We start from the raw sequence: 7,951 nt of genomic DNA, 5'->3' as shown, positions 1-7,951 counted from the left end.
CCTCTGGAACTTGTGGCTAGTACATTTGGTGCAACTCATGCCCCTGGTCTGCAGGTCGAAGATGTTGATCTTGAGGAAATTGGTGGGTGCCAGTTCAAGTTCTATCGCTGTTGTACTTGGCTCAGTTTCAAAAGTCCATCCTGTAGTCATTTGGATAATTCTCACAATAATACCCTTGATATGGCATATAGACACTATAGATACAATGACATGCATTGGCAGGTTATTTAGCAGTTAAATATCATACAGCCCAATTCACTGGCTATTCTCTCCCAAAATCAAATCTCCCTGAGGTACACATCGAACCTCCCCATCCTTCTGCATCACCCACCAGGTGTACCCAGGTCCTTGAGCAAAAACAACCCCTTGAATGGGTTTGCTTCTGCTTGAGGGAGGACTAACCCAGACTGTCTTTCCTAACATACTCCTCATGCGCACTACAGGGACTTTATCCCCTTCTACAGTATGTGGATCTCTTGGTTGGGCGGGGCCAGCCCGATTGGCGGATCCTCTAGTATTAACTAACCAGGTGGCTTTTGTTAAATGTGTATCCCAATGCTTGAAAGTTCCACCCCCCATCGCTCTCAATGTAGTTTTCAGCAGTCCATTGTACCGTTCAATTTTTCCGGAGGCTGGTGCGTGATAAGGGATGTGATACACCCACTCAATGCCATGTTCTTTGGCCCAGGTGTCTACGAGGTTGTTTCGGAAGTGAGTCCCGTTGTCCGACTCGATTCTTTCTGGGGTGCCGTGTTGCCATAAAATTTTCTCTTCAAGGCCCAGGATAGTGTTCTGGGCAGTGGCATGGGACACAGGGTATGTTTCCAGCCACCCAGTGGTTGCTTCCACCATTGTAAGCACATGGCACTTGCCTTGGCGTGTTCGTGGGAGTGTGATATAGTCAATCTGCCAGGCCTCCCACTGTTTATATTTCAGCCATCGTCCTCCATGTGACAGGGGTTTTTGCCGCTTGGCTTGCTTAATTGCAGCACATGTTTCACATTCATGGATGACCTGTGAGATAGTGTCCATGGTCAAGTCCACCCCTCGATCTCGAGCCCATCTATATGTTGCATCTCTTCCCTGATGGCCTGAGGTATCGTGGGCCCACTGAGCCATAAATAGCTCACCTCTACGTTGCCAGTCCAGGTCCACCTGAGACACTTCAATCTTGGCGGCCTGATCTGCCTGGTGGTTGTTTTGATGTTCTTCAGTGGCTCGACTCTTGGGTACATGAGCATCTACGTGACGTACTTTTACCACTAGCTTCTCTATCCGAACAGCGATATCTTGCCACAGTGCGGCAGCCCAGATGGGTTTACCTCTGCGCTGCCAGTTGCCCTTCTTCCATTGCTGTAGCCACCCCCATAGGGCATTTGCCACCATCCACGAGTCAGTATAGAGATAGAGCACTGGCCACTTTTCTCTTTCAGCAATGTCTAACGCTAGCTGGATGGCTTTCACCTCTGCAAACTGACTCGATTCACCTTCTCCTTCAGCAGTTTCTGCGACTAGTCGTGTAGGACTCCATACAGCAGCCTTCCACCTTCGATGTTTTCCCACAATGCGACAGGACCCATCAGTGAACAGGGCATATTGCCTCTCATTTTCTGGCAGTTTATTATACAGCGGGGCTTCTTCGGCCCGTGTCACCTCTTTCTCTGGCGACATTCCAAAATCTTTGCCTTCTGGCCAGTCCGTAATCACTTCTAACATTCCTGGGCGACCGGGGTTTCCTATGCGAGCTCGCTGTGTGATCAGTGCGATCCACTTACTCCACGTGGCGTCAGTCGCGTGATGCGTAGAGGAAACTTTCCCTTTGAACATCCAGCCCAGCACTGGCAGTCGAGGTGCTAAGAAGAGCTGTGTTTCAGTACCAACCACTTCTGAGGCGGCTCGAACTCCTTCATATGCTGCCAAGATCTCTTTTTCAGTTGGAGTATAGCGAGCCTCGGATCCTCGATATCCCCGACTCCAAAACCCCAGAGGTCGGCCACGGGTCTCCCCAGGTGCTTTCTGCCAAAGGCTCCAGGTAGGGCCATTCTCCCCAGCTGCAGTGTAGAGCATATTTTTAATATCTTGTCCTGTCCGGACTGGCCCAAGAGCTACTGCGTGAACAATCTCCTGCTTAATCTGTTCAAAGGCTTGTCGTTGCTCAGGCCCCCATTTAAAATCGTTCTTCTTCCGAGTAACTTGGTAGAGAGGGCTTACAATTTGACTGTAATTTGGAATATGCATTCTCCAAAAACCCACAACACCTAAGAAAGCCTGTGTTTCCTTTTTATTAGTCGGTGAGGACATAGCTGCTATTTTGTTGATGACGTCCACAGGGATCTGACGACGCCCATCTTGCCATTTTACTCCTAAGAACTGGATCTCCTGCGCAGGTCCCTTGACCTTACTTTCTTTTATGGCAAAACCAGCCTTCAAAAGGATTTGGATTATTTTCTTCCCTTTCTCAAAAACTTCTTCTGCCGTGTTGCCCCATACGATGATGTCATCAATATATTGCAGGTGCTCTGGAGCTTCACCTTTTTCTAGTGCAGCCTGGATCAGTCCATGACAAATGGTGGGGCTGTGTTTCCACCCCTGGGGCAGTCGATTCCAGGTGTACTGGACGCCCCTCCAAGTGAAAGCAAACTGAGGCCTGCACTCCGCTGCCAAGGGAATGGAGAAAAATGCATTAGCAATGTCAATTGTGGCATACCACTTAGCTGCCTTTGATTCCAGTTCATATTGAAGCTCTAACATATCTGGCACAGCAGCGCTTAGCGGTGGCGTGACTTCATTCAGCCCACGATAATCTACTGTTAGTCGCCATTCCCCATTGGATTTCTGCACGGGCCATATGGGACTATTAAAGGGTGAGTGAGTCTTGCTGATCACTCCTTGGCTCTCCAGTTGGCAAATCAGCTTATGGATTGGGATCAGGGAGTCTCGGTTGGTGCGATATTGTCGCCGGTGCACCGTCGTGGTAGCAATTGGCACCTGTTGTTCTTCAACCTTCAGCAACCCCACAACCGAAGGGTCTTGGGAGAGACCCGGCAGGGTAGACAGCTGTTCAATCTCCTCCGTCTCCAATGCAGCTATACCAAAGGCCCAACGGTACCCTTTTGGGTCCTTGAAATACCCCCTCCTGAGATAATCTATACCAAGGATGCACGGGGCCTCTGGGCCAGTCGCAATGGGGTGTTTATGCCACTCATTCCCGGTTAGACTCATTTCAGCTTCCAATACGGTTAGCTCTTGGGATCCCCCTGTCACACCAGAGATACAGATGGGTTCTGCCCCTTTATAACTAGATGGCATTAGGGTACATTGTGCACCAGTGTCCACTAGAGCCTTATATTCCTGTGGGTCTGATGTGCCAGGCCATCGAATCCACACTGTCCAGTAGACTCGGTTGTCCCTCTCCTCCACCTGGCTGGAGGCAGGGCCCCTCTAATCCTGGTTAGAACATCCGTTACTCACTTTCTGCACACGTAAATCGGAAGTCCCTTCAAGGGGATCGGAAATGAGATCAGCCCATCTACTGCGTCTGGGGGACTGCTCACGGGAAACTGGAGCAGCAGTTTTCCAAGAATTCTCTTTTCTGGTTGCTTTTTCTCGCAACTCCTGTACCCGTGCATCCAAGACTGAAGTGGGTTTTCCATCCCACTTCCTCATGTCCTCTCCATGGTCACGCAGGTAAAACCACAGGTTAGCCCGTCGAGTGTACTTTCTCTCTCCTCTCTCTTGGGCAGAGGAACGCTTACTCCCAATAACTGCGATGCGGGCCTGTACAGGTGAGGAGGAGGACAGATCCACTTTGAATTGCTGGAACTCTCGGGACAACTCCTCCACAGCTGAGACACAGGCCCGTAGGGAGGAAGAGAGACTCCCTTCGTATTGCCGGAGTTGGACAGCCAATTCATCCACCGTTTGTCCATAGCCTTCTCTCCAGGACATTACTGCCAATGAGTTGGCATAGGTTGGTGGTGCACTTCGTAGAAACTTCCGCCACATGGGTTGTGTGCATTGGACTTCATCTGGATCTGTGGGTGACTGCGCATTTTCTGGATCATTGTAAATCACCTCCAGCACGGCTAATTCTCTCAGGTACTGAATACCTCTCTCCATGGTGGTCCACTTGCCTTGGTGACATGTAACTTCATCCCTGAAGGGGTATCTTTCCTTTACACCTAACAAAAGTCGCCTCCAGAGGCTGAGGACTTGTGTTTTTCTCCCAATCGCCTTGTCGATGCCCCCTTCCCTAGACAGAGATCCCAGCTGCTTGGCTTCCTTACCCTCTAATTCCACACTACTAGCCCCGCTATCCCAGCATCGGAGCAGCCAGGTAACAATGTGCTCACCTGGGTGGCGGCTAAAATCTTTTCGCATGTCACGCAACTCACTCATGGATAGAGATCGGGTAATTATTTCAGGTTCTGCCTCTACCTCCTGTTCTCGCGATGACCCTGGTTCATCTTCATCTCTCGCTAAGCGAACTGATTTCTTTGTGTGTTTCTTTTTCTGTACAGGGGCGACTGATACTGGCACAGGCTGGTTCTCTGGTTCAGCTGCAGTGTCTGTCACCGGGGTAGGGGTAGTCATGGTACCTGTTGTCGTGGTAGGGGCAGCCACGGTGCTTGTTGTCGGGGTAGGGGCAGCCACGGTGTCTGTTGTCAGGGTTTGGGTAGCCACGGTACATGTTGTCCTGTTTTCCATCTTTTCCCCCTTTTCCCCCCGAGGGTGCTGCATAATATCAAGCAGTGTTTGGTAGATATTGGCCAGAGCCCAGCACAGTGCAGCGAGTTGTATGTCTTTGGAATAGCCACAGCATTTTTCTTTCAAATATTCTGTCACTTCATAAGGGTTCTGTAGTTGTTCGGGAGTGAACTTCCAAGTCACTGGCGGTGAGAAGTTCTCTAGATACTTGCCCATATGCTCCCACATGCCGTGCCACCCATGAGTCTCCAGCTTTGGGGGAGATCTCTGAGTGGTACTCTTAAAGAGCGTTTTTGTAGCCCTAAACAAGACCTGAAACATATTCAGGAGGCATAGCACTAACAGCACATTGGCTTGCGCATCCCAAGGATATTCAAAATTCTCAAAAGCTGTTGTAATTAGTCGGAAGGAGAAGAGGGAGGTGAACGGACGGGGGGAGGTATCCCCCCCTAATTTCCCCATGGATTGGGTGTAATTACCAATAAAATCCGACAGAAGGCGCCCAAAGTATGGAAATGATATCACTGCCTCATACAGATACCAGCTTAACCTCATGACCAGTGATGTAATCATTTCATAAGTCGACATTGCCCAGTACAGCAAAATGATAATCCCAATCACTCTCCCAGAGATGAGATACGCAACTACAGGCAATACATAGAGCATATAAGAGCTTACAAAACGCCACCATGTAAACAAATGAAACAACATTGTGACTAACATCTATATATCTAAGAAATGCGTTTGGCAAATTTGTTTCAACACGCTCTGGCCAGATCTGTCGTTATCTCAACCCTTCTGCCCCACGTTGGGCGCCAAAAAAGGACTGTCGTGGTTTCAGCCCGGCCGGTAACAAAGGACCACGCAGCCGCTCGCTCACTCCTCCGCCCCCCTCCGGTGGGATGGGGAGGAGACGGAGGAGAGAAAAGGAAAAGAAACTGGAACCTCGAGGGTTGAGATAAAGGCAGTTTACTGGGACAAACACAAAAGAGATTACAACAACAACAACGGCACTAATGAAAAAAAGGTATACAAAAAAGAGTGATGCACAGTGCAACTGCTCACCACCCGGGACCCGACGCTCCGCCACTTCCCCCACCGAAAAAAACAGAGACCACCCCCCGGCCCGCTCCCCATTTATATACTGGGCAGGATGTCACATGGTATGGAATAGCTCCTTGGCTAGTTCAGGTCAGCTGCCCCGGCTATGCCCCCACCTCCCAGGTTCCTGTAAAAATTAACTCTATCCCAGCTGAACCCAGGACAGGGGTTTCTAAATTTTTACAGATTAAGTGGGAATTACCCCTTGGAGGCCACAATCAAGTGGGAAGGTAGAAAGAATGAATCAAACTCCTAAAAGGCAACATGCTAAACTGTGTCAAGAAACACACCTTAAATGGATAGAAATTTTACCTATAGCTCTTTTACGAATGCAAATAACTCCTAGGGTCAAAGAGAAAGTAAGCCCTTTTGAAATTATGTATGGGAAAGCATATCCCACAAATTTTTCTAACATCACAGGAGACCAAATGCATATAAAAGGGCAGGCTGATGTTAAAGAATATTTGATTTCTCTTTCGCAGACTTTATCTTCACTGCACAAGTATCTAAATCAGAAGGTCTCTCTCCCATTGGATACACCAGTTCATCCATTCCAACCAGGGGACATAATTTACGTATGGACCTGGAAGGATGAACCTCGAAAGGAAAGGTGGAAAGGACCTTACACCGTGTTGTTGAAAACCTATACTGCAGTCAAAGTAGAAGGAATCGACTCCTGGATTCATTACACGCAAGTGAAAAGAGCACCAGAACCAGATCAGGAAAAGTGGACAGCCATACAGACTGGGAAACTCAAATTTCAGCTAATCAGAGACCGTTGAACTTTGAGAACCTGATTATTATAATATCCCATGTGGTACTGAGACGGGGAACCAAAGGAACCTTAGTAGATATAGTAGATTTATGAATGTAGATAGGAATTGTTTAATAATTATCTAGCTTATAATGAAGTTAAAGAAGTTTCAATAGAGGTAGACATGGCCCAAGGGGATGAGAAGTGATGTTTAATGTTTGCATTGTTGAGGCTGACTGGGTGTGATGGGTTAACCCTGGCTGAACGCCAGGTGCCCACCAAAGCCGTTCTATCACTCCCCCATCCTCAGCTGGATAGGGGAGAGAAAATATAACAAAAGGCTCGCGGGTCGAGATAAGGACAGGAGAGATCATTCACTATTACCGTCACGGGCAAAACAGACTCAATTTGCAAAACATACTCAATTTATTACAAATCAACCAGAGCAAGGTAATGAGAAGTAAAATGAAATCTCAGAACACCTTCCCACACCCCTCCCTTCTTCCCGGGCACAACTACCCTCCCGGATTTCACCACCAAGCCCCCCCAGCGGCACAGGGGGACAGGGATGGGGTTTATGGTCATCACACGTTATTTTCTGCCGCTTCACCTCCTCAGGACGAGGGCTGATCACACTCTTCCCCTGCTCCAGCGTGGGGTCCCACCCACGGGAGACAGTCCTCCACGAACTCCTCCAACGTGGGCCATTCCCACGGGCTGCAGTTCTTCACGAACTGCTCCAGCATGGGTCCATTCCACGGTGTGCAGTCCTTCAGGAGCACACTGCTCCAGCGCGGGTCCCCCACGGGGTCACAAGTCCTGCCAGAAAGCCTGCTCCGTGGGCTCCTCTCTCCACAGATCCGCAGGTCCTACCAGGAGCCTGCTCCAGCGCGGGGTTCCCACGGGGTCACAGCCTCCTTCGGGAACCCACCTGCTCCGGCGTGGGGTCCTCCACGGGCTACAGGTGGATATCTGCTCCACCGTGGACCTCCCTGGACTGCAGGGGGACAGCCTGCCTCACCAGGGTCTTCACCACGGGCTGCAGGGGAATCTTCGCTCCGGCGCCTGGAGCATCTCCTCCCCCTCCTTCTTCACTGACCTTGGTGTCCGCAGGCTTGTTTCTCTTACATGTTCTCACTCCTCACTCCGGTGGCAGTTTCTCTCCGTCCCAACTTTTTTTTCCTTCTTAAAAATGTTATCACAGAGGCGTTACCACTATCACTGATTGGCTCGGCCTTGGCCGGCGGCGGGTCCGTCTTAGAGCCGGCTAGTATGGGCTTGCTCTCTCTCGAACACAGGAGAAGCTTCCAGCAGCTTCTTACAGAAGCCACCCCTGTAACCCCCCCCCGCTACCAAAACCTTGCCAAACAAAACCAATACACTGGGACA

Source organism: Accipiter gentilis, chromosome W, assembly GCF_929443795.1.
Source record: "Accipiter gentilis chromosome W, bAccGen1.1, whole genome shotgun sequence".
NCBI lineage: Eukaryota > Metazoa > Chordata > Aves > Accipitriformes > Accipitridae > Astur > Astur gentilis.
This window is presented reverse-complemented; position numbering follows the sequence as displayed.